This window comes from Falco peregrinus, chromosome 6 (assembly GCF_023634155.1).
Source record: "Falco peregrinus isolate bFalPer1 chromosome 6, bFalPer1.pri, whole genome shotgun sequence".
Lineage (NCBI taxonomy): Eukaryota > Metazoa > Chordata > Aves > Falconiformes > Falconidae > Falco > Falco peregrinus.
Window position 1 is genome coordinate 46,192,320 of NC_073726.1, and position 26,935 is coordinate 46,219,254.

At 39.3% G+C, this 26,935-nt stretch overlaps 1 protein-coding gene across 5 annotated transcripts in view; it reads right to left on the bottom strand.

Annotated features, from left to right (window-relative positions):
* Positions 1-26,278, bottom strand: part of ANO4 (anoctamin 4) — a 198,067-nt gene extending 171,789 nt beyond the window's left edge. For 4 of the 5 annotated variants that reach the window (XM_055809048.1, XM_055809049.1, XM_055809046.1 and 1 more), the window contains exon 1: positions 25,497-26,277. The gene's annotated coding sequence lies outside the window, so the exon portion shown is untranslated. Of the gene's footprint in view, positions 1-25,496 lie in introns of all 5 variants that reach the window. The other variant, XM_055809052.1, reaches the window with a different exon arrangement.
* Between the last annotated feature and the right edge of the window lie 657 nt (positions 26,279-26,935).

Genomic DNA, 26,935 nt, shown 5'->3' on the forward strand with positions numbered 1-26,935 from the left:
TTCCTTAGGACATCTTGAGGGAGAACAAATTCTCATGTGTCAATTCATGAACAAAATACAGAAAACATTCTCACAGGGTAAGGAGTAGAGTTCAGCAATACTCTGTTGTCAAAGACCTTCATTGACAGATTGCAGTGTGATCAGTTTATTATGAACCTTACATGACATATTGATCATTAAACTGGAATGTCATGGGTAACTCCTTGGTATGGGAGTTGGGGGGAGCAAAACCGAAAGTGAACAGGGAAAAAGAATGAGATTAGATGATGAACTTGCCAGGCAAGAAAGGAGTAACACAAACAGTTTAACAGCAACATGATTACTGTTGTAATTGACTAAGGACATAGCATTTTAGTTACATTCACATTTCTTAAAAAAAAAAAAAAAAAAAAGGTAAAATTATTGATTAGAATAATGTATACTGTACTAGATGAGTTTCTAAGAAATTTTTCAACTGTCATACCTGCACAAAGAAATAGTAAGAAATCTGGTCTTTCTAAAAGCAGAGAGAAAGTATTTTCAGAAGTTCCTGAATTTTCAACACAAGTTTTAACAAACAGAGAAAAAAAATAAAAGGAGTAGCTGTAGAGGGTGCAAGAGAGACATCAGAGACATCAGCAGTGCCAGCTTTCCTTGAGTTCTCCCCTGAATAACCTGTGGTGTTACACCTCAGGAAGCCCTGACGGCAAAAAAAGTTGAAGTAGCAAACTAAGTCCCTAATGCTGGAATTAGAGAGGCAGAATAACAACATACTAATTAAACTCTCCACCTTTCCACTGTGTTTTGGCCTGCTTCATGTCATCAGCATTTGTTTTGCTATGGAGTAGAGGTGAGATAAAGCTCTGCTGAATTATGGTACCACTGCTTTATGTCCAAAACCAAATATATTCATGTTATTCATGTTCTAAATAAATATTTAAAGAGATTTCTGTTTCCAGTTTATTCAAATTACCACTGTATTTTCTTAGTCCTGCAACAAATACATGATCTGCTCACAGCATATGGAAGGGTTGCTTGCGATTTAAAAAATACTGTATTGAAAAAAAATACGAGCAATATCAAAATCTAAGACTTTCTACTCAGTTAACAAAAACCTCTCTCTTCCAACAATTGCTGCTAAGCTACTCATAACATCATTTTAAGCACCTCCATGATTACTATCTAGATGCCTTTCCAGCCCTGTGAACTTCTGCACCAGGTAGGTATTCTATTCAATACTAACAATAGTACAAGTATTCTTAGTGCTTATTTGTAGCTTGCCTGCAATTTTTGTCTCATCCCTTCCTTTCTTTATACAAATTTTCTGTTAGGTTTTTTTCTGGATACAATAGCCAGATAAAGTAAATCGCTATAAGACCACAGAGGTTGAAAAGGCATTTTGGAGCAGTACAGAAAACAAATTCATAGGGAAATCAAAACACAGGGGAAGGTAGAAACCACCTACCACGCACGGTCACAGTTAATAGGAGCAGCAGCTGCTAAACCCAGCCCCAGGTTTGGTGCACTGTCCTCCTCGCCAGGGGTAGCTGGGATAAGCCCTGTGACAGCCTCCAGTAGTGGGACTAGCAATCACCTAACCCACAGCTCACTGCTGACAGCAGCTGCCATGGTTGGACCCTCATAATCACTACCTGAAAATAATTTTGTTGCTAACTTACAAGAGAAAAGACTTTCAGAAAGTAGCCCTAAGAGCATTTGCTACAGAGAGCTAAGGAAACCCCCTCTCTCGTGCCATCCCAACTACTGCTGATTTTGCCTCTGTTTCTTGGAGTGCTGTCTTGAGCATCAGGTCAGCTCTCTTGAGTGTGGGCGACCAAAAACAAAGTACATAACAAATATTTGGTAGAAAAAGCACCAGGCATTATCCAACTTGCCTAGGCCTGCAGGAACAGCCTAACATAGGAAACAAATTGCTTTTTTATTTTCTCCTTCTTAATCTACAACTTGCTTAGGTGAGTAACTTCAACACATCCAAACCTCATTACTATGAGCAAACAGCTCAAACACAGATCTACCACACCAATCCCTGAAACTGACACCAAAGTTGCAAAGCAAAAAAAGTACTTCCAGAAGGATTCCTAGTCTGGGAGAGAAATTGATACTGCATTTTCCACACATGCTGCAAACTAAACAGTAGGTACCCAAACCTACTAGCCTAACAATGGCCACACTACATTGAAGTCAATGATCCATTTCCTCTAAGACCCCTATGACTGTTTATCCTGATGGACTTCCCATATACATGCATAAATCAAATTTTTCTTTCTTAAAAACTGACTCTCAGTTTAAAGTCCGCAAGACTGATAATGCCCTGCATAACCTGTTCCAGCATATTAACTCCCCACAGGAATGTTACCTTCACATGCTGAGCAAGGTAGACTGAGGATTACAGGAAAGAGGTACCACAACAAAACACAGAAACCCAGAACTCCCCTTCACTGTGCCGGGCAGTGAGGTCCTGGATGCTATCTGCCATCATGCTCAGCTTTCGAGTACACGTGGTCTGGCGTACTCATAAACATAGGAGTAATCCTGGCTAATACAAAAGCAGAGGGAATATTCACGTGAATAGGAATTTCCAAGCTCAAGATGGTTATTTACCAGAGTATGCAGCTGGTAAAATCGGTCATCTTTACGTTCATGAGTGAGTCCCTTAGGCACTGGGCCTGCTGTTACTATTTTTTTTTTCCTTTGGCATAGACTCAGTTTATTTCTTTGAATCACTTAGCTTTTGAGATAATTAAATAATAAAAATGTTCTGTTTGCAAAATTACGCTGTGCTGCCCTCACACAATGCAAAAAAACAGATGGGCATTTGTTTAGTTGCAAAAGGGTCTATGGTCGTTGTTCGTTGTCTTGCTCTCACTTAAAAAACTGCTAGCTTTGGGGCATGTTTTTTGTCAGGCCCAATCTGCCAAAAGCAGTGTTTTCAGACTGCAAGACTGGGGTCTTTCAAATGCCCTTAGTACAGAGCTAATTGCTCTCTAGTAGAAGTCTGTGAACAACTCTTAAGTGTTTGGCTCTTTTGAGAATTAGACTATTTGCTTAATCTCCAAAGATACAGACCCGAAAGCTTTTCTAGAATGCTGGGTTAATCAAATAAAATACAGACAACTGTGCTGTTTTCAAAAGTATTTATCAACATTTATCCACCTGTTCTTCAATCTCTAGTTTTCACAGTGCTAAAATACTTAACCAGTGTATTGAGAGGAAAAACGCAGTGATGTGATGCTGCCACTTGTGCTGGAAGTACAGAAGAAAATTAATACTTCCAAATCAGTATTGGGCACCTAGCATTTGTTGACCAGAGTGACATAAAAATTCTTACTCCTGAGGAAAAATGTGAGTACTTCACTGACAACATAATATATGTGAAGTGGTGAGTACGCATCAGAAAATATGAATAGATGAGATAACATGAGTTATTAGAAACCCCACAAGGTAACTACTGTTTTTTAAAAGATAATAAAGAATTACTGCAACCTCATGAAATGATGCCACAAAGGGAGATAGTACTTATGTTCCTAGCATTAATCTATCTTAAAGCAGTATATGGCTCAGCCCCACAGAATGTGAATGACTTGAAATCTTTAATGGTTTTATCCTCATAAAGAAAACATGAGGCAGAAGAGTTACTGGCCTTATCCTACTAGATGCACACAGGCTCTGTGATACCCCTGTGGTCACCCTAGAAGACTATGGGCAGTCCAGAAATAGCTACTGTAAGGGCCCTTTCACCCAGCTTCCTTAAATTTATCACTTTCACCTATAGATCTAGCAGAATGAAAATGATAATGTTCAGAAAAGTAAAAAAGTTCAAGGCTGTGATACTAATAGCTCGTCTACCACAAAGGTCAGTTGCAGGCCCACCAACACAGTTAAAGCAGCTCTTGACTCCCAGTGTGTAGTTTCAGTTGCAGCATTATCAAAATGCTAATAAACCAGTACACTTGATCTCACTATAAATAAACTAGTTAATTCTCTGGAATAAGCTAAATTAATTTGTGCTTCTGTGTTTAAATAATCCATAGGTACACATGTGGTTTTATGTCTGCGTGTGCATAACTTCACTTGCATTTCAGATGGTTGTCCTTCAAAAATTGTCCCATATTTAATGTTTTTCTTTACCTGAAACCAGTATATTTCCTGAGAAGCTGGGTATTTTGTTTCAGACCACGCTGCATGTCAGTCACAGCCAGCGTTGGGACTTGCAGCCACCACCTGCAAGTTTGCAGAGAAGTTCTTTGTCCATGCATGTTCAGACTGTGTTCCTTCTGCTTCTTCTGACCTTCCAGTCCCTGCTGGACACGACTGTAGATTGAAGGATTGATTGCCACGTGATGTTAATGAGTTCGGTCCACAAAAGGATGTTTAACAATTCCTTCACTGCCATCACTGACTATTTAAATGAAAAATGAAATGTGGATTAGACCCATAAACACTTCCAGTACTGTAAGGCTATGCCTTGGGCTTAAGAAACATTGGATACCACTCCTGAAACAGAGGAGCTATAAATTGCACAAAATCAAGGCTTAGACATGAGTGTGAATTCAAAGTAAAATAGTGCCAGCTAATTCAATAGGATCACTGCTTCCCACATTTTGCTAGTGCGTGTAGCTGCCTGGATCCCCTCTAGACACTTAAGATTCCAAACAGATTAAAATCTGGATGTGTTGACTTTGGGTACCCCTGGTATGTACTTTTTGTGGTCTGTAGCTATACTCTGTAAGAAAAGCAATGGCCAATGTCTTATTTTCACAGGTACATATAAAGAAAAATACAGACTAAGTATTTTCTGAAAAGTTCACAGTACGTTGCCAACAGAGCTTTAATTACGTCAATACTACTTTGTAATCCAGGTTCAATCCACTTTTTTTTTTTTTTTTTTTTTTTTACCTGAAGCTCTTATTTCACAAGGCATACTCAAGAAAAAAAACCTCCAATTCTCTTTTCTGGTCTCCAGTTCAGAAGACAGCAACATAGGTTCTCTATCTTATTCTCTCTCATTTTTCTTTGGGTGCTTCCCCTCTATTTGATGACACATTAGGAATTAACATCTTGGGGGAAAAAAACAAACCAAAACACACACACCAAAAAAGAAGGGAAAATATATCTTTTGTATTGTTCAATATTTTCCCTATGTTCTGAAGCCTAGTAGCTTTTCAGGAGTAGTAAATTAGCCTGCAGCACTGATTTTTCCCCAGACACCTCCATTCTTTTTGTTTGCATCCTTATCCTGTATATTAAGTATGCCTGTGCATCACTGTGCCTGAATTTGACTACAAGTTCCTTGCAGCAGAATACCTTAATTCTGTTCACAGCACTACATTCAATCTTAATTTCAAATAATAAAGTAACATAGGAAAAATATCGGCCAGAAAAGTCAACCAAAATATGTTTAATGCAAGATTGACTACAGGTCTAACAGCTACTAAACAACAATTGATAGGCAGTGCAACTTAAATGTTCACAGCTGAAGACTTACAAAAGTAGCCCCACAAACTTCAGATGATCGTTTCTTTTCATAAACACGTATTGTGGGAGCTCTTCTACCAAGGGAGACCAGCTCTTCTCAAAATAACTCCCTGCATAGAAATGCTTGTTCTGAGATCCTGAGCGTTAACTCCTGTTGCCTTTTTCTGACTCTCTGCAAGGCATGGAAGGGGCCCACATTCCACCTCAGGGCTTGGCTTTCAGAGGGCAAGGGATCCCCCTCCACGTCTGTCACCCAAGGGTGTGTGGTGGCAGCAGGGATACTGTTTTCAGCTCAGTGCAAGGTAGCAGGAAGAAAAAGTCCCAGGAGTTTTCAGAACTGCATGCAGAAATCTTAGAGAAGCATAAGGAGGAGAAAGAAACCCTCTTTCTCTTGAGCACAGAGCAAAGACTCCAGAAAAAGGAGGCCTGCCAGCTGAGGCAAACATAGAAAGCTCACGAGAGCCATCCTCTGTGATTTGTTCTCCTTTCCCCTTCTTGACTTTTACACTTCTGATGACACTAAGAACTGCTGCTTGAAGCCACTGAGCTCAGTAAGGGGTTTTTGTCTCATTCTAAATCCATTACACTGACAACCTCCAGGACTTGCCGAGAAACAAGCACCAACAGCACAAAATGATTCCAACATGCACTGGATCACTTCAACTTATGAGTAATTTTGCAAGTTCTGACAACGTCACATGGGAAAATAGACCTTGTCCTTCACAGAAATAAACTAATCACCTCAAGGGGTTAAAAAAGGCCTTATTTTCTCAAGTATCACCATAGTACAATGTTAACCAAATGTATCCTGAGAAGCTTCATTGTTCTTTATAGCATTAAGAGCAGCCCATTGCAGAACTCAATGCAGTAGATGAGGAATGATCTGATTTAGCACTTCATGCTCCACTTTGTAATCCTTCATAGATTTGCTTAATCTGCTTTACTGACTTGATGTCAGGTTTTCCATCAGGACTTTGGTTTTTGGAGGTAAAGAGACATTCTATAATTGCACTGCTCTATATTGAATTGGCATTGCCCCCAGCCATGCCTTGGATTAGTGAAAATGAGCAGTATTAGAGGAAGGAAATAATATTTTATGTCTAGTCAGAAGTTTTATTCTTTTTGCACTGGACAGCCCTCTGTGTATGGTTTGCCTCCCAGTGGTGCCAAGTCCTTTTCCCCCCCCCACTATCTGTTCTCCTGCAAAAATCCTGCTTTGTGATCTTGTGAGTCTTGCCTTCCCAGCACAGCTGCAGCTGTCCTGGACAGGATACAGCTAGATGCAGCTCTCTCATTTAGCAAAATGGGTTTTTTTTGTATTTATTCCTGTGTAAAATTCTGATGCATGCTGCAATCCTTATGCAGCAAACACAAGTTTTATTATATGGAACTGATTCCTTACACCTCACCACACAGAGAGGAATCAGGAAGCAAATTAGGTGGGAGGATGCATCCTCATCTCCCAGCAGTGTATCAGACAGCTGTGTTTCCTGCTCTCTTTCCACCTGCTCTCCTGTGGTTTCCCTGCTTGGAGCTGAGCAGAGCATAGGAACAGGAAAAGGTGCTATGTCAGCTATCAGGAGATAAAGCAGTTGTTTCAATGACAGCAATTCTTTCAAAATAGAGAGCGGAGCTTAATCAGCAAATAACTAGTGACCTGGAAAGACAGGTAATTTAGTGCTTGGTTGGAAGATGAACACGTAATTGAAGCTTTATCAAGTGCTTGCAGAACTTAGTCCCAGAGCTTCAAAACAGGCACAAATACCCCATGAAGTGAAAGGGATTGTGTTATCTTACACCATCCAAACCAGTTACCTTGCATTTCTGAGCAGCCAAAAAATCTGGATGGAAATATAGGGGCCTTCCTTACACTTTACTGATGTCTCCCTTCCTGTTGGCAATTTCCAGTAATGTCAAAGCTGTCACAGATTAAGCACTGCAGTATAAGCACTGGTGCTCAAATTCATTGGCTGTAATCTAGAGACATGCGAATGTTCAGGCAGCTCTCAGGTTCTTAGTTTAGACCATACGAGTACTAAACATGACTGGAGCAGGGTTAAAACCACCAGTCCATTTCTCATCTACCATTAGGAAGGTGACCTTCAGCCTTGGCCAGGCTAAAAGACACAACAGAACAGAAAAAAAAAAACAACAAAACAACTATCCAGAAACCAGTTGCCCATAAATGCTATCTATTCTACTAAGTCTACTCATATGCATGAACCAGCTTAGAAAATTGATCTTTACACTGTAGATGCTTTCATAGGCACTACCATAATGTCTCCAACCATCTGTACTCACCTAGAGGCTGCAAACATGCCCCTTTGTTTTCCTCACCCTTTTAAACATGTAAAGAGAAGTCAGAGACCTGCTAACTGCACCATGTTCCATGTGCTGCTAAAAGCCATTATGTTGATTTTTTAACGAAATAAAGAAATAATAAATTAAAAGAATGAATAAGAAATGTTTTGGATCAGCCCCTAGGGTAGCAGCACGCCCCTGCGGAATAAACCTCTGTCATCAGTGCTGTCAATCAACAGAAATGCCAGGCTTCGCAATGGTTCTGACCAAGCTAAGCATAAATCTGCAGTATCAGTTCTTTTCCCCTCTGCATCATGTACAAAGAGTACATAACTTAGTCCTAGCTGCCAAATGGACATCAGCTGCAATCAAGGGCAATGCTCAGCAGGCAGGAATGCAGCCAGCACTATGCCCTATGCAAGCTGGGCAGAGACAATGGGTTACAGCAGAAGGCAGAAATCCTTGCCTGAAGTTTGCTGGTGCTGATGAAGCAGAGGCACCAGTTAAGTCAGGTGTCTGGATGGGGCAGTGCAACAACTGGGAACCGTTACTCCTACTGTTTTTGACCCTTCTTCCAAGCAAAGAATAGGACTTGAGAAAACCTACATCAATACTTTAAATATTTATCCTTATGAAGACAAGAATCTGTTCACACTTCAGCAACAGACTTCAGCGGTAAAAGAAGCTTTGTTTGATCATGCCCCTGGACATATTTTTCAGAATACAACAGTATGATAAAGACAGAGCCTTCAATACCTTCCTCAGTAAGAACAGTGTAGTGATTGAGACCTTAGCAACAATATGGCTATAAACAGCACCTGACTGAATTTGTCAGAACAGCTCAGACAAGTTGAAAGTCAAAGCAAAACCTCATTCTCCTGGAGGTTCATTAGTTCTAAGACATCATGGAAATCTTATGGCCTTTCCTCATGGTTCTCCTAAATGTGTATTACTGTAGCAATGGATGAGACACTACACTCCAGCTCTTCTGAAACTTTTGCTGTTGTTGCAAAACACACAGTCAATTTAGCTTACTGCTTTGCATTAGAGATAAACCCGCTGACCCAAGAAATGACCTTCAATTTCTTTTTATCAGAAACTCAGTTCTTGGATGTCACTGGCTTGACAGCAAGGCAAAGCATTTCTTTAAGTCGCTTGCAAACATAAGTAAAAATGCACTTAAAGTGAGGTGATAAACTCCAGTTTGAACTCTAGGATTGTACTCGGCACAGTGGACACTGCTGAATGTGCGCACTGCATATTGCTTCACCACCAATGACCTGTTTCCAACCCTCATTCGCATACTCCACTACAGATGCTAAATTCTGATCAGTTAAATACCATGCCTGTAGTCACATAATAGAGCAAACTGGTGCTATTTTCCCCTCAGTTTAGAAAAAAAATACATTTCAATAAAAGTTTACAACTTTGAATGTATACATTTATCATCTGTTTCCAAACTTTGGCTACTCCATCTTTCAAACCTCTCCCACAAGACAAACTTCATTTTACACACAAGAAAGATGATATGATGGGCTGCCTATGCTTCAGTCATCAGTGTAACGTTATTGACGCATCCTCACAAGATGCACAAGAAAGACTGTATCTTGCCCCTGTGTGCTGCTCACTCCTATACAGATCTGGTGCAGTTACAGCAACAGCTGTAACTAAGCCTAATCAGAAAAGTAGTAGGCAAGGCCCAGGTGATTTGACCAAAACTGAAACTGCAATATATGGGCAAAATCAGAAAGGAGGTCCCCACGTTTCAGACGTACTATGCTGACATCAGTCTACTACCTCATTTTATGTTTCTCTCTAGAATAAATATTTAAAATAAAAGAGCAGTTAAGTAAATAAGAAAAAAACATAGTCATTTGCTACAGTTCAAAGCACTGACCTCACTGTAATGGGAAATCAATCTAAAGAAATCTACTAACAATGCACTTGGCTGAAAATATTTACTTTCTATTAAAGTAGCCCAAGGAAGCCCATACTTAAAAATTCAAGATCTTCCTGCATCTAGAGAAATACTAGGATAGTTTTTTCACCATCCTGTTCTGACAGAGTTTCATGCTGTTTGATATAACTGTAGTATTAATGAAGTCTTGTCTGAGTTGGTCATTGAAGTCTACAGACCCACAGCAATACACACTGTCTCTATGTTCATTTTCTCCAGCTAACAGAACCTAAATGAATTATCTCAACATAACACAGTAGGCTACCCAAAGTGGACAGTCCTCCGCCAAGCCACTGCTTTTCGCCCCTAATCTGCAGACTGCCTGTGCAGTGTCCCTGCAGCTCCTCTTGGTTTGGGTTTCAAGAGCAGGATAAGGGTTCTGGTTGATTTGCACTGCAGTTACTCAGAACCAAACACACACTATAAACTCTATTGAAATTTATTCAAATCATGCTAATTTATTGCTATGCTTAGGGATGAAATCCTGAACAAGAGACCACTTACTGTACCCATCACTGGGTCCCACTGATGGGCCTCCTTGATTGTTGCATATAGCACATCCTAGAGGGTGTTGGATTTTCCTCTAAAATTCTATGGATGTAAACACATCTCACATGTAGTTTCATTAAGCAGTTAAAAAACTAGCACTACCTATATGTCTTGCTTAAATGTCAATATTTTTCTTTTTTTTTCTTTGAGAAGTTGCAAGCCAGCATCATGTTCTTGGTAATTTTATTGAAGTATGATCATCCTGAACTGTTTCTTATAGTCAAAGAGAGAAGTTTGAAAACACGAAAATTTTATCAGAGTTGCTCTGTGAAATGCTAGAGAAGTAAACCTCGCCTAATCTAGATTTTCAAGAACATTTACTTTGACAATTTGTAAGACCCTTTGCTTGAAACTTGCACTCATATTTTATATTTCCTATGCTATCTTGTTATGATTCTGTTGAAGTCAGAAGGTGGGACCTGTGGTATTTCTAAAAACTGCATAACTGTATTCCACTTTTCTCCCTTTTTTAGTTTATTCACTACATAAGCAGAGACATAAAAATGTGTAACTCCTCTCCAGATCCTTTGAGCTGTTTATAGAAATAAAATGGTTTTTATTGAATCGGTTAATCACAATTTTTTAGTGTCAGATTTGTCCCTACATATTCATTTCCACAGCTGACAGTATAAAAATGAAAACACTAAATAAAGTGAGACAATCCAAACCTTGTTTTGGATAATGTTGAAAAATTACTTGGGGGGGGGGGGGGGGGGGGGAGCTTAGCCTCCTTGTGATACTACTTAAATTCTGTTCAAATTGATTCTGTGCAAGTTGAATGCTGGTTTACGCACAACTGAATCAGCATTGAACCTGCTCAGTTTGAATAGCACTTTTGGTCATGCTAAGGTAGCTTCACTTATGGGTTATTAACAAGTGTCAGGACTGCCTCATCTAAGCATGGTTGGCATCAATAGCTTTAGAGATGGACACCTTTCTCCTCAGTTTCATCTTTTGGTAGAATCAGCTCTTTCATTTGTTTGCAGTTTCCTAAACTGTCATCCTCATAAAGGCTCCTCAGAGACTCCACTGTTACAAACCAGGCAGTCCATGGCTGCTCACAGATTAAAACATGGGAGGAAACACTCCCCGCTTCAACCTGAATTAGGCATTGCTCTATGTTAATCTCCTGAAAACTGTCACATAACTAAAGGAATTCCTTCCAGGTAATCAGCTAGCTAGAATCAAGGAGCTTTTTCTGCCTGCAAACTAATGTCTTGCAGTAAAAATTGATTGTCAAATTAAACCGTTTATTAATTCAGGGCTCTTTCTATCCAATGATCTTGAAATAATAAAATTATTAAAGTAAAACTGCATTTATTTTTTTCTTTTCTTAGTTGATCATTCTACTAACTTTAAGCAAGGCATTGTTAATTTCTAGTTATTTAGCCTTCAAACTCAATATAAAATTCAGAGCCTATAAAATCCATGGGGTTTCTGTGATTATAACTTAAAGAAGATATAGAACATTTATTTGACTGTAATAGCCTAATTATTTCTCTGCGCTGGCTTGAGTATGTTTCTGAAAGAGAAAAATGTACCTCAAGGAAAAATTAGAGCTTCACAGCAATGGACAATGCAAGTTTCAGTAAGCTATATCCTATGCTCATTCACACTTTGCAATTTTTCTTTGCAAATGTTATATCTAAAACATACCTCCTATCCTATCCTAGTTCATTCTTCTCTACTTTTATTTCCCCTTTAAAACAAAACACATTTCTTTCTAAAGGGGGGTGGAACAACTCCCTCCACTTTTTTTTTTTTTTTTTTTTTTTTTTTAAGTCTGAGGAATATAAAAACCTAATTAAACACAGAACAGCATAGTTCTGAATTTTGAACTTCCTGACTTTATGCACTTACCCTACAGTGATTAACTGCTCCAAACAAACTATTTTGGTATGCCTCAGAAAGTGTCCTGTCTCCGGGGCTGTACAGTAGGCTGGGCTGCTTCTTAACCCAGGAGTCCCAGAAAGTCCAAGAGGCTGGATGACCAGTGGAGTGAAACCAAATCATCACCATAAGTGCTAATTAATGGTCCTCCTTCCAGCGTGGGCAAGAGGAATTAAAAGAACCTCTGCCTGCTTCCCACCTACCTGATTTCTTGAATGCCCTCAGTAAGATCCAGCTCCTCACTCAACGCATCTGCACTCCTCACAAACTGCAAACTGTGCTGAGAAAACTCCTGACCCTGCTACTTTACATTTTCATTTATTACTGCCATTCGCTTCTACTGTGTTAGCAGCTTCATTCCTCTTCAAACACCAGGAAACAGAGTCAAAAATTTGCATGGAAACAAGGAGATATTTCACATCTCAGCTCCACAAAGAATTTCTAATTAAGGCAACTGTCCGTTGTCCAAACCAGACACAGAGTGGCTCTATCTCTGCCCCACTGCACAGGATGCTGTACTCACCTCTGTATTATTTGGGACTCTCAATAAGCAGTGGATATTTCTCTTCCAAAGCTTTGAAGTTACCCAAACCAGCCTAAAATATTGTATGAGCTTAGAAATCTGCACAGGGCACACAAAATTATTTGGTTTCCAACTGCATTTAGGATCCCATAATCCCAGATGTTAGGCATCACATGCTTTTAAAAAATCAAAATCTCATGTCTCAAATGATTACTGTCTTTGTGTAAAGGAGACAAATCAAGCAAAAGAGTGAAACTGGGATGCACTTAATATGATAAGCCGGAATTGGAACAAACCTTATTTGCTTTCACTCATTCCCTGCTACTGTTAATTGTATGGACCATTTACTATAACTTTAGAAATAATAAGATGCACTTTATAAGAACTGATACCAACCCATTAAGGAATATGTAACTGCAATAAAAAAAATAATATTACACCAAGTCAGGCTTTGAATTTTAAACTTTTTTGTAAGTTTATTCTAAAATCAACCTGACAGGTATCATTGCAGGCTGCAAATTCCAACAATTGGGATGCTGTTGACTACAGTTGAACAGCAGCTTCTGCTTGAGCCAGGCAATAGTCTGGTGCAAGACCAAAATGAAAATGGAAAGCATGTATTTTTACTTATGATTGATTTCCTGACACACTGCAGCACTGGATTCTATTTCACTCATTCAAAGATTTTTCAATTACATCAATTGCTACTGATATTCTTATATAAGATGAGAAGATCTGCAATGTCTCTTGCATGACTCCATTTATCAAAAGCACCTGCTTCTGAATTATTTTATCGTACTGGAGCAAGCTCAGACTGCAGAAAAATAACAATACTAAACCCAGAAGAATTAACCTTGCACCCAAGTGCTCAACATCTGACAGTTAACCGTGTGTATTATTAGTGGCATGCCAGATTTTTCACGTGAAGAGTAAGGAAAAACTTCTCCAAACTTTCCCAAAGCATGAAATTAAATGCAGAAGTGACCCTTTGTACAGTTATTGAAGGTTGCAAGCCTGACTTTTCCTAGATCAACTAATAAATATCTGCTTATGCTGAAAGGGTAAGTCTTTGTGGGAAAATGAACATTTTTTATATCCTTCAGTGGAAATCAGTAAGTTTCTAATTTCCTTGGCATGAAATTAGGTACTTTACTGCCTTAAAACTGCCATGTAGAGTAACTAAACCTCCCATCTTGCTCTCCACACGTCTATTTATGCAAATGGCTGCCTCCACCTTCTGAATGTTAGTATTTTTAGCACACAATCATTACTGAAATTACATGTAAAAAACATTTAAGTGATATGTTCAAGTTATACTTTTAAGGGATAAATGATAATTAGAGGAACATCCTTCGTATGGTTTCCTGCAGTCTGCAATTCTCTGTCTTTGGCTTCAGAGTCTGTTAAGCCTATGATATAACCACTGATAAATCCCAATCTAGAAAGCATCTAAAGTTATTGAAAGAAATTATTTTAAAGCATAGAAGATGTAACTCATGGTTTTCCTTCAGGTGAAGTCAGAGTAAGGTGTATACTGAAACCCAACAGGCAGAGACAAGGTCAGGCCCTTTCCAGTGTTTATGCATTGAATGCAGTTCTTGTTCTTGCCCTGGGCCAGCAGAGCACAGGTGACAAATCCCCACAAAGCCACAGGCATTGTAGGACACCACGCTGTGACATCTTCCTGCCAGAGGCCAGCAGCATTTAGCAGGCATTGCAGATTCAAAATTTGCATTCCCATAACCTTGCCTTATTGGCCAGACCCTATGGCAAAGCTTCTGAAACAAGGCAGTGCCTGCGTTATTTTCAAGGGCACATGAGGAAAGTATTAGTTGCTTTATTCATGGCACTTAAAACAGGATGAAAGAAGATTTTTCTGTTTTTTTTTTTTACTTGATTGATTGCAGTTATACTATTTATATTATGTTCTTTACTAAAAACTATGTTAATGAGGTGGAATGAAAACATTTTCACAATTTAATTGGATTTACTTGTAATACTGAAACTCTAAAGATAGAATTTGTGCTCACATAATAGCTAATCAACATTGACTTTTCTTTCTAAAAAGCAGTTTTAAAGTATTAACCACATTAGTGAATATGCTATAAAATCACTAGCCATGCATATACAAACAGAGGGGCCTCAAAATTTAAAATGACATTTCTGATTTGGGACATCTGCTTTGACAAATTTAAAAGCGACTGGTTGAAATTCAGAGGCAGAACATTAAATATTTCAGGTTATTTTAGAACATTTTAGCTACAGAAAAGCACTAGTCAATTTTGAAGAGGTATGCTATCAATATCTACATATCTGTATCTAAAAAGACAGATATTATTGTAAAAAAAAAAAAGATTACCTAAAGTTATAGGCTGCCTAATTTTTTTTCCCTTCATTTGCCTCTCTTATAGCTCAAGGGGGTCCCTGCAACCATAGAAGAGCCAAAACCCTCTCTGCTACAATCCCATAGCTAGAAGCCACACCACATCACAAAGAAGGAAGAATTACTCTAATGACAAGGTAGAAAGGTCTGTGGCAATAGAGGACACTTACTTCCATCAAACTACCCTCAACAGATTATTAGGGAACTCTGTAGCAGAAGATGCACTTCCCCCTTCTGACTGGTCTACCAGTCACAGAGTGACAACTGTGGCTACCAGGCTGACTCCACACTATGCTCAAGCCCAGGAAGAAGCTCTTAAATATCTGTCCTACATATATAGCCAACATTTTTCTCAATATCAGAGGATGAAATGTCAGGATTTTATATTGCCTTTTAAAATATTTATCTGTTGACATATAACACAACTGTATCAGAAGACTGTCAAGTTCACGACATCAAGCCATTAGACCTAAGAAGTGCCAGGATTAACACTGTATCTGCAAAATAGGCTCAGCACTTTTGTGCTTATGCAATACAATATGAGTTTTAATTCTAGCCCACACAGAATTTTTATCCTCAGTGTGCACTTATGATGGACACTTCCACGACAAACATCAGCTCTGCATGGCCTCTCCCCAACCTCAGCACAGAGGGGAAGCTGCACAGAAACACAGTTTGAAACTGCATGAACAGACATGTTTGTCTCAGGATTAAAGAATTTGAATTTTAATTTGATGTACTCAATTGCATACCCACCTCTGCCTTCAGTGCTGCTAAGGAAGTGATTTCAGTGGGTGTATGTCAATGTCCAAGCACCCAGCTCACAACACCTGATCAATCAAAGATAAGGCTTTCATAGCTGTGGTCAATTCAAGCCTTATTCTGGTTATAGGAAATGCTATAATGTGCTGAAGACATGGAAAAAACCATGCCTTTGGCATTTCACATTCAGCACCCTAAGCTAATGAGCATTTCTGTCTTTCACGCTGAACCTCAGCTCCTGTCCATGAAGTAGTAAGAACCAACATCATGAGCAATGTAAATAATATCATCTGAACTCATAGTTTCCATGGACAATAATTAGTTATCATGTGGACATGAGCAGAAGTTGTGTTGATTGCCATGAAAATACATATATCAAGAAATAATTGTTTGTTTTTTATTTGGAGCATGGTTTGAATCATATACACTAACTATGAGACAGAATAAAATACTTCAAAAGGAAAATAAAAAGAAACAAAGATAATGCAGTGGAAAACACTGCATGTGAACATATGACTAATGTCTCTAGGATAATGCATAAATGCAGCCAACCAAGATTCTGGCATTTATTCTTAAATGCTTCAAAGCTGTACTCTCCCATGCTTTTTAGTATAATAAAACATCTCTAGATTATGCAGTGCTAGTACCCAATAATGCAATGAAGTACTCACAAAGCCATACCCCAAGTTTAAAACCTGTTTGTGGGCTTACAGATGTTTCTAAAAATGCAGTTCAAAAGATCTAAGTGCTAACAGTGTGGCTCTAGAACATGGTTTTCCCCTGGAGTCCATAAGGCAAAGAGGACATATGTTTGATGACAGCAAAGGAAAAACACCACATCAATTGCAAGTCACTTAGCCAGAGTGTACTGCAACCAGAGTACATCAAAATTTAACCAGATGTCATGGTATGCCCTGGAAAGCAAACAACTGGGAATTTTCAGACAGGCAATGACAAGCAGCAATGATATCAAAGTTATTTAGCAAACATCCTAAGTATTACTCCATATTCTGTAGCAATATTTTTTTTTTTTGTTAAAATTTCTCTGAAGACTTTTACCTGGCTTAAAACCTAGAAGATAAGTTTTCTTCTCTACTTTTGAGTATTTGAATTTAGTTTATTTATTATTATGTATTAGTATGAAAATTCCTTTTTCCCCCTGTACTGTCCATGTGGAAAAACAGGTTAGCCTGGCATGAGCAGGGTACTGGCACAGGTTTCAAGAACCCTGGGTTAAACTAAGACATACATTTCTGTATGATCTTGAGTGAGACACTGAAATATTTGATAATTAACAAGTCTCCATGCAGTAATTGTCATGCTATCACATGATATCTAAAAGCACATAGCATAGATGTACAAAGTTTCTTTCATCACAACCTGATCTTGAAGCAAAATGTAAAAAAAAAAAAAATAAATCAGTGAATCTGTGCTACATCCATCTCACTGCTTCTCACTTTTCTCCCTCTTGGGACTGAAATGAAGCACAAATCCTAAACCTATTCTCCCTTTTCCTCACTATTTCCCTTCTCAACATAACTCATGAGCAGAGGTAATACCATTCAGCAACAACCTCACATGAGGAGCATCAGGACAAGCACAGGGCTATCATCCAGCCTCACTGTAACATGTATTAAATTTTAAGTGAAACGTTTAACCTTAAATTCAGGAAATGAGATTATCATGTTGAAATCTGACACCACACTTCTGCTCCAATATGTCTGCATTGTAATGTCACCTTTAACAGCCTCACTGCATTGCTACACAAAAGATTGATAGACAAATGCTACTGCTGTTGCAAAGAATGCTAACCTGTGCAACAAGCACTGCTGAAGTACCATAATTCAACGGTCTGAGTTAGTTTTTTCACAGCTCAGAACTCCAGGGAAAAAAATAAATACTGGTATATAAGTTGGACACTGAACACAGAACTAGCCTTGAGGAGCAAGGAACAAAAAAAGAGATGTGCTAGAGGAGGAATGGAGCAGCGCCTGGAAGAGAGTTGAAGGACAGGCGGCCCAGCAAACAGCAGAAGCACAGAATGAAGAATTAGAAGGAATAAGATCAGAGACCAAAGCTGAGAAAGAAGAGTCAGAATTAGAACTGCAGAGGAGTTACCTGAACAATGATCTAATTAAGCTTTAAGGAAAGCAAGTGGATAATTTAGGCCTAGAAGTTCATTACAAATAAATTAGGTCGTGGTATGCTAACATATAAGTCTCTGCACTAATAAAAAATGATCAAGTCATTACTTTTTTGGTAAAAGGGAAAATGAAGTCATATTTTGCTTACACAAGAATGTTTGGATTATTTGCAGAACTGTTCCTGGTACAATCGTGCAAGAAGTTGCAGTAACAACTTCACCGTGGGACATTGAGTACTGATGTAAACTTCACAAAAGTTGTTTGTACAGCCAGAATTTTACCATAATACATTTAAGCAGCGGGGTTCAGAATCTGGTATTACTAGAAATGTACACTAAACTTTACGGAGCATGCTGAAACAGAAGGTTATCCAATCTTTTGCCAAGGCATTTCTGAAATCAATGTCACACAAATTCTACTTTATCAAGGCAAATAAATTCTGTCTACGGCTTAACAGCAGTTTCAGTGTGACCGAAGTTCTTTGTAACTTCTTAGACTTAACCTGACCTGGTGGTTAACATCAGGACAATTATTATCAACACTCAACATCATACAAAAAAGAAAAGTCTATGGATAAAAACTTGACTACCCTAAATGTAATATGAACTGGGATCAGGAATTTCCCCCATCTCTTGCTGGAAGAATTCTTTATCTAAATTACATCAGTTAAAAAAATCAAATACTGCAGGAGTTTCTATGGGAACAGAGGGCAATAAGAAATTAGAAGAGGTATTCTTTTCCTTCGCCTGAGGGCAGAGCAGCCTTCAACTTAATTTTAGCCTTCTCATCTAAAATAAATAATTTTTATAGCAATAACTTCAAAAACATTAAGCATAAACCAAAGCAGTGTTACCTGCACAAAACTGCAGAACTTGAAACAACTCTGACCCCTATTGCCTGTCTAATTCTTCTTTGTTGTGGTTGTTTGACCTCAGATTCCACAACTACAGAATATACTATTTTCCTAGCAGATTCAGGAAAAGAATATTCATGTTAATGAGGCTGACATTTTATTTGGCTCTTAGGTTCCAGCCCTTTTGTTCTGCTAAACTTGCTTATTCTTGCCTCCTGATCTCCATTTTTCTACACAAGCTTCACAATATCTTACGACTGCAGCCTGAGCTCTTCATTTACAAAAAAACCATTATTTTCTGTCCCCAAGGCATTGAATCAGAGCAGGGCTCTGCCAAGACTGAACACAGTATAGGATGGCAACTACTATGGCAAAAAAACCCCAAAAAAACACCTGACCAAAAAACCCTAGAGTAAGAGCACAATCGGGGGTGGGGGGTGGGAATATCCCCGACCAACCTAACATGGATGATATCTCTATGAAGAACAAAGAGCCACCAACAAAGGAAAGCCAAAACTAAGAAAAACATGAAGGAAAATCAATATGTGAAAAGGCAAAAATTTAGGTGTCAAGGGAAAACAATGAGAGACAGTGACACTGAGCACAAACAAGATGATCTGAAATGAGCCTGGGGCATAGATGAAAAACATGCAGAGAGGTTGCATGTCTGCCAGGATACGTACCAACAGACTTCACAAAAACATGGGTTTCAGCTGGAATTTTCTAGGAAGTGGCTCTCCAAAAAGTACCAAGGTCATTTAGAAAAAAGTCTCCAGGAGTCTAATACAGCATGTATGAAGTATTATGCTTAACTTTAATGAAAAACAGTTTTGTCAAAGAAAATCATCTGAAATGGGACTATATCTCCTGGTGATCCAAAACAGCTAATCACCAGGCTAGCTTTTCCCTACAGCAAACGAGCTCAGAGCAGAGTCAGTCTTGTCCTTTGCAAGTGATATTGTTAATTAACTTCCTCCTCCAAAAATGAATGGAGGCACAGTTATTTTTCTGTATTTGAAGGCTATAAGCACCATATAAAATTATGAATTAACGTCAATATTGCAGGGGGCTATAAATAAGAGCAAATGGATGAAGTTAAAAAAGCTGTCATGAAACAGGCATTTATTTCAATCATCTCCCAGCAGTTGTGATGTAAACCCTACAGATAAATTATACAGCAGCCTACTCTTTCTAGCTTCATATCAAGCAGCAGTAGGCTCCTAAAGGAGATTTGGGACACGTATGTTAGACATGTTTCAAACCATGCTCTACAAGGACTAACTTCTGCTATTCTGTCTCTGAGGAGAGCATGAGGAGCCCACCTCCTATGATCACCCATCAACTTCATAGTCCTGGGATCTTAGGGCACACACAGCCAGCATGACATGGCTCTAATCCTGGCTGGTGTCATCTGAATATCAACTGTTTGAAAATGGTTATTTTTATGGTGCCAGGCTGGTGCCCAGATGTGCTGGTGGCTCTAATTTCATGTAGATGACCTGACAGCTCAGATCTGACATGGAACAACCACTACAAAGAGCTAACACCAATACTGAAGTGATTCCAAGGAGTGCATTCAGAACAATTAACTAGGTTTATCTTTTAAAAAATACTGTTCCACAGGTAGTATGGACTTTTGAGGGACCAAGTTATGCACAATTCTTGGACAGCGAGCCTGCCCTTGGACAGTCAGATTGTAAACACCAAGTCTGGAAATCTTTGAACTCATGTTCAAACTTCACTATTTGGTGAGGGCTAGCCTTCTCTCAGGGCTGGATTTGGAGGCTTGCTTGCTGTAGCCTCTCCTGAGGTGGCAAAGGGAAGCTATTTTGAGAGACAGGCCTTACAGCATTTTAAACGTTTAGAAACAGGAGGCTTTCCTGAATATATTCTCTCAGACTTGTTCTCTCCTAGAGTATGACCTATCCATGTGCAGAAAGCCGTGCACCATTAGCTCCCCTATTTGCAGACTTAATTGCAGCTTCAGTGATATTCATCTTGTTCAGAGGTGTTGTTCATTGAGACTGAACATTTGCATTACCTGCTCCAGTACCAAGATCCCTTTCATTGGGATGCTGAGGAACTAGCCCATAACTTGTAACCACATTATTATTTTGCTTTATACTGCAAACAGAACAATGTCAGTTTCTTGATTCTAGTAATCTCAGATTACCAGAACAGGACCACTTAAAGTTGGTTGAGTCAGTTTAGGATAGAGTTTTGCCCTCTCCACAACTTCCACCAAAAAAGGCTACAAATGTTTCCACAACTACTTGAAAGTAAACACTTGACCTTCAAAATTTTTCGTTAAATTTCATGTTCTGGTGTTAAAGAAGCCTATGAGACAGAGTGGTCCCTTGAGAATGCTTCAGCCCTTTGATATTTCCCAAAACAAGCAGGTCTAATGCTGCTCCATTATTACCACATTGAATCTGGAACAACGTAATTGTGGTGTAGGCTATGCAAGAGAAAGTTCTTTTAACATACACATGACCTCTCACCTTACTGTCCAGTATTGCCTGTGCAGAATTACACATGAGCAAATCTGCACAACACAAACGGAAAGGCCACAGTTTCCATGAATGATGAGATAGGTATACACAAGTGCTATGCAGTTGTACAAATGCCGAAAATATGACACACACATCTACACACACACACAGATGATAGGTGTAGAGTGCAAGCACTTACTGAGAGTTCAGCTTTTGCACAGAAGACACGAGACACATTTAACAATGCCTGAAAGCTAATCCTTCCCTATAGATACAGAGAAAGCATGTATCACATGAACACTCTGCCCAATACTTCCTCAAAACACAAAACTTCTGACAGGTTATGTAGCACAGCATTCATGCACAGGACTTCAAGACATCCATTACCTGCAAAAGTAGCAACTGGACTGAAGACAACTCACCTGTTAAGGTCTCCAGACATATAGAGACAGATTTTTAATACTTGCAGTATTATATAGCTATAAAGTTCTTGAAATCATCCTGGACAAAATCTGCAGACTAAACAAGAGAAATGTCCAGGAAAACTGTAAAAGTTATCTCAATGAATGACAAAGAAACCTAGAAACTGCAGTCAACTTTTGATTATCCATGCATGCTCATGATTGGGTCAGTATGTATGAAGAAACAGCCAGGTAAAACCACTATTATTATAACATACAATCTACACGTAGAATATGTATACTGTAAATTACAATTACATATGCTTTGTAAAAATATGATGTAGTACCTTAACTTTGAAAACATTCATAAACAGTTTTCAAAAGTAGCTTAAAAAAAAAAAAAAAAATCGCTTAGCAGAACACTGCCCGGTACTGATGGCTTCAGCTCTGCATCATACATATCCCAGTATCACTTTCCAGTCTGGGACAGAGAGAGAAGTTGGGGTACCACTAATCTACCACCTGGATTCTTCAACCAGTGATAATCAATACCTGCCTTCACAGGTTTTGTCAGAAAGAATATGAGCAGATAGAAAGCATAAAACTACTGAAGCAGTATGGAAAAATTAGTAAAAATATTCCCAATAATATTCACAACATAAATGTATATGGTTGAATATTTGTGGAGTGTAAAGCTTTAAAGAATTTGCTTCTATGGACAAGTAGAGTGAAGAATACATACTGAACATACACAGGGGAAAAAAACAACAATGCAGTGACTTCATCACATCATTGGGTGATTTTGGCTGGCTAAGGAACAGAGCTGCTTGCTTTTTTTTTTTTTTTTTTTTTTTTTTCCCCTGCAGTTGTTTTCTATGCAGTCTTCAGCCACCCTGCAAAGGAATTAACATGACACCATGCTGTGGAACAAGGAAGTACTATGCATGCATTCCCCTATCAGAGCATTCATAGGATTCTCAGAAAATGAGAAGCACATCTATCTACTTTAATTTCATGTTATCTGGGGAATTTCACTCCTCTCTCTACTTCTCAAGGCTTTTATAGAGGACTGCATTTTTTTTTTTTTTTAAGCCCTCAGCCTGCAACAGGATGTGCTGACAAGGATTTTGGGTACATAGACTTCTCAGCTGCAGTACGTAGAGGTCAGTTTTCAAATGTAAACATCCCACTGCAAGCTTGCATGGGTTAAAATGGAGAAAACACTTCAGGATTGTTTTTTCCTCCCTTCCTTTTGCCTCAAGGATATTTAGAAAGCACATTACATTATGCACTCTGGCTTTTAAACTTTTATTGAATAAGATGGATATGATTATGCACTTAGACTATCTTGCAAAAGCTAATTTTTAACCTGGCTGAGAAATGAGTCATTTTTTGAATAAAAACAGTCCTTTCAAGTAAATGCAAGGTAAGAATGTAGATTATTTTAAGGCACAGGAATATCTGACTTTATAATAGTTTTCAAAATAAAAACATGCTGTACCATACTTAACTGTATCATCTTCAGATTTATTTAGATTGTGCATGCATTTTGCAAATCCTCTTGGTTTTTAAGTTTATGGGCATTATATATGGAACAAAATGGTACAGTAAACAGCTCCACATGCAGATGCACACACACAATTAATGGTTACATTTAATCAAGAAAAACCTAAGCCTGGTCTCCCCAAGGCAACGTCACAATCTGCAGGCGCTGAGGACCACCTCCCCATCTGTGTTACCAAGACCACTGCCAGTCTACTTTCACAGCAAAAAGTTTCTTTGCTGCTGTAGTTGTCTCAACGCTTCCTGAAACTGGAGGAGAACAAACTCTGGCACCTTTGTTACCGATTTAAAAAAAGTAGCACCTAGACTATACATAGTGCCAAAGCCTTTCGGTAATAGACAGTGGGAGGACTGCTCTAGAGGTAAATGTTTTTAAACAGTTCTTTGAGCTGCACAGGTGCCAGGATAGATCTGCACCCTACCGGAGAGCAGGAGGGAGGCAGCTTTGCAACGTGTCCTCACCCACAGCAGTGACAAGGGAAACGGGTCTCGGCATCAGCTGTACTGGCAGGTGCAACATGGTACCAAAATGTATGGTCTGATGGGAAAGATGACTTGGACCACTGACATCTGGGCTACGTGCTGGCCGCTACCACTTTTTTCTGCGAAGGCAATGCAGTAGGTACCTCACTGCACCATGAAGTCCTCTACCTGCAGATCTGTGTAAGCCACCTCCTCCTCCTCCTCCGCCCAGTACCTCTTGCAATTGCCTAACCCGGCCTTCCTCCCACAGCACATATGCACGCTATCAATACAACCAGGCATTACACCCAAGTACAGAAAAGAAGTGGAGGGTATTTTAAATAACAGCGGTGGTTTAGTTTTTGCTCATTTGCGAGGGGGAAGGAGGTATACAAACTCAGTTGAACTAAACAGCTCAAGTGAAGTAAAACCCTCTGAATTACAGGATAAATCAGGAACAAACTTATTTTATTAAGCCACAACATAAGACACATTAAACAAAGAAAACAGTTTCCAGACAGCATATCTCTTGCTTAAACCCAGAAAAGGCAATGCAGAGACAAAACAGAAGCTTTATTCTTATGCTACCTCAGTAAAACAACAGTATAAGAACACATCACCTTTTTGCCTTGCTTTGAAGGCAGAGCAGTCTGTGACGAGTTTGAGCCAATATTCTATCTATGCCTTCAGTGGACCTTTGAAGATTTAGTGGTCTTTATTGTGCCAGCAGTGTGTAAGGGCTATGCATAGTCAATCTACATAATGGATTCACAACATGAAACACATTTAAGTTAAAAGAAATACTTTTGTAGTTCTCTCATACCAAAAGCAAAGGAATATATCTATCTATAATCATATTTGCATTTGCTTTAAATTTCATGCAACAAACTAGAGGGGGAAAAAAAAAGGGATGTCTAAGGGCAGAGTTTACTGTGGACTAAATAATGACCTTCCCTATTTACAAAAGCAGAGCTGTTAAAATAGCTTAGAGCATGAATGAAGCAAGCACACATTTTCAAACATTTAAATGCACTACTTCTCTATTGCAGAGTTGTAAAAGCACTTCAAAAGGCTAAGATTTGCAACAGTATAGACCAGCGAGGGATGAGTGTTATTAGGCTGCCTATTCTGTAACTTCTTGTCCCAGTCAGTCTGCACTTGTAAGATGCAAAAGGTCCAATTTTGAAACACCTGATGACATAGGCTTATATTGAAAATGCTGAAAGAGCCCATCCTTCCTATGCCAATGACAGTAAGTATCAGCTCAAACTACATGTATGCCCCACACTTGAACACTGAGGAGCTTCAGAGTTTTCTGGATGGCTAGTCAAGCTGGGGCTTTCTGTGCCCTTTCAGCACAGTGGTACAGACATGAGTCACCTTTACCAAATCCGTAATTCCAGTTCCCCAGAACCTTATCCCGTTGCTGCCACAGGCAATCGCAAGCAATGCTCAAGCCTCCCGTTTCAAGGACAAAGAGGCAGTACTCAGATTGCAATCACTTCAGAGCTCCGGGTCAGAAAGGGGAAAGAGCAAAATAAAGAGAAAACTTGTATTTTAGCTAGCCAACATCTGCTATGAAGATGCTAAAAATGATGACTAGATATTGAGTGAAGGTCACGAGGCTTATCTAAGAATATAGGGGGAGAAAAAACAGATGGGGGAAGGGGGAGGGGGGGGGGGAAGAGCACGAGCACTGCAGCAAAGAAGCTATGCTCAGCCAATACATGCTGGCACTTACCATAAAAATAGAAAGATCCAAAGAGAAACAGATTAAGGATCCTTTTTATCTCTCTTCAATAGAAAGATTTCCACATGAAGCTCTGAACACAGCTGTCCAGGGAAAAGCAAGGTAATATGATGATACATAGAGAACACTAACACAAATAGTAAGTCCTTTCACAGCCTTCCAAAACCTGCAAGCAGTTTGTGCTAAAAAACCAAAGGTAAGAAGTCTGAAGACGACTCCTACATAACACTGCAGCTAAAAGAGACTGCTGTATTTCCAGTCACTCAGACTGCACTGTTTTCATCTTCATCTTCTCACCATTACTTACATTCTAGAGGTGGGCTTGGGGGTGGGGAAAAGAGATTTCTCCTCCAAGTGGAAAGGAGCGTAGAAACGGCATCAGCATTTTTAATCAGTCGCTGCGAGTACCCAATCAGAGGAACCGAGTGGTGCCAGCGTGACAGCTGTCCAACGCAGGGCAGCCTGGCGTGCCAGCCGCCAGCGCGTTCCTGCTTTGCACAAGACCACCGACGGGCTAATCCGCTTCACTACCCCAGCAAGGTTTTCTGTGCCCACACACACACAAACTGCCTTCGTGCACTGCGTCTTGTCCTCCGAGGAGCAGCACTTTGAAAGCTACAAGCTTTTCTAGGTTGCTGTTCTGACAGGCTGTTTTCTACATCTGTGCAACAGTACAATAGCAAGAGTTTGGAATATCAGCATCATTTAACTTGCAATATATCATCTGGTAGCTTCCCTATATAAAACATACATTAACCATTGCTTCCTCTTCAAAGTTGTTGGTTTTTTTGTTTGGTGTTTTGGGGTTTTTTTTTTGGGTTGGGTTTTTGTTGGGTTTGTTGGGGTTTTTTTTTGTTTGTTTGTTTTTATTTTTTTGAGGAAAAGGAAGTCAATAAGAGATTTTTCAGCCCTGCTGCTGTGAACTGCCTTGTTAGAGCTGGCACTGGTTTTGACATGACATCATAGATCCCTGACAGCACCAGATCCACAGAAAATAGACATCTAAGGTCCTTCTCCCCCTATCCGCCAAGATGACAACTAGATTACATGTTTGTGTTGCTGTCTTTTGTGGTGTTATCTATCCTACTACTAGACATCAAAACAAAAAGGGGGGGGGGAAGGAAAAAAAAAAAAAAGACAGACCTCAACTTAATTTACAGTAAGGATATCTGGGATCTGGAGGGAAACCCTTCTATGGTCGGTCTTTAACCCATTGAACCAATCTGCACAGGGAAGTTATGCAGTCAACATTAAAGCTGTCAAACAATGGCAGCTTTAATCCAGATGATGCTCCTTATTCTAAAATACAAATGCCTACATTTGACTATGAGGGAGAAATTCTTCTGACCCTACTGCACAATGCAGCCCACAGGGGAGCAAACCTAAATACTGCATACAAATTTGTATTTACTTAAAGCAGACACTCCTCC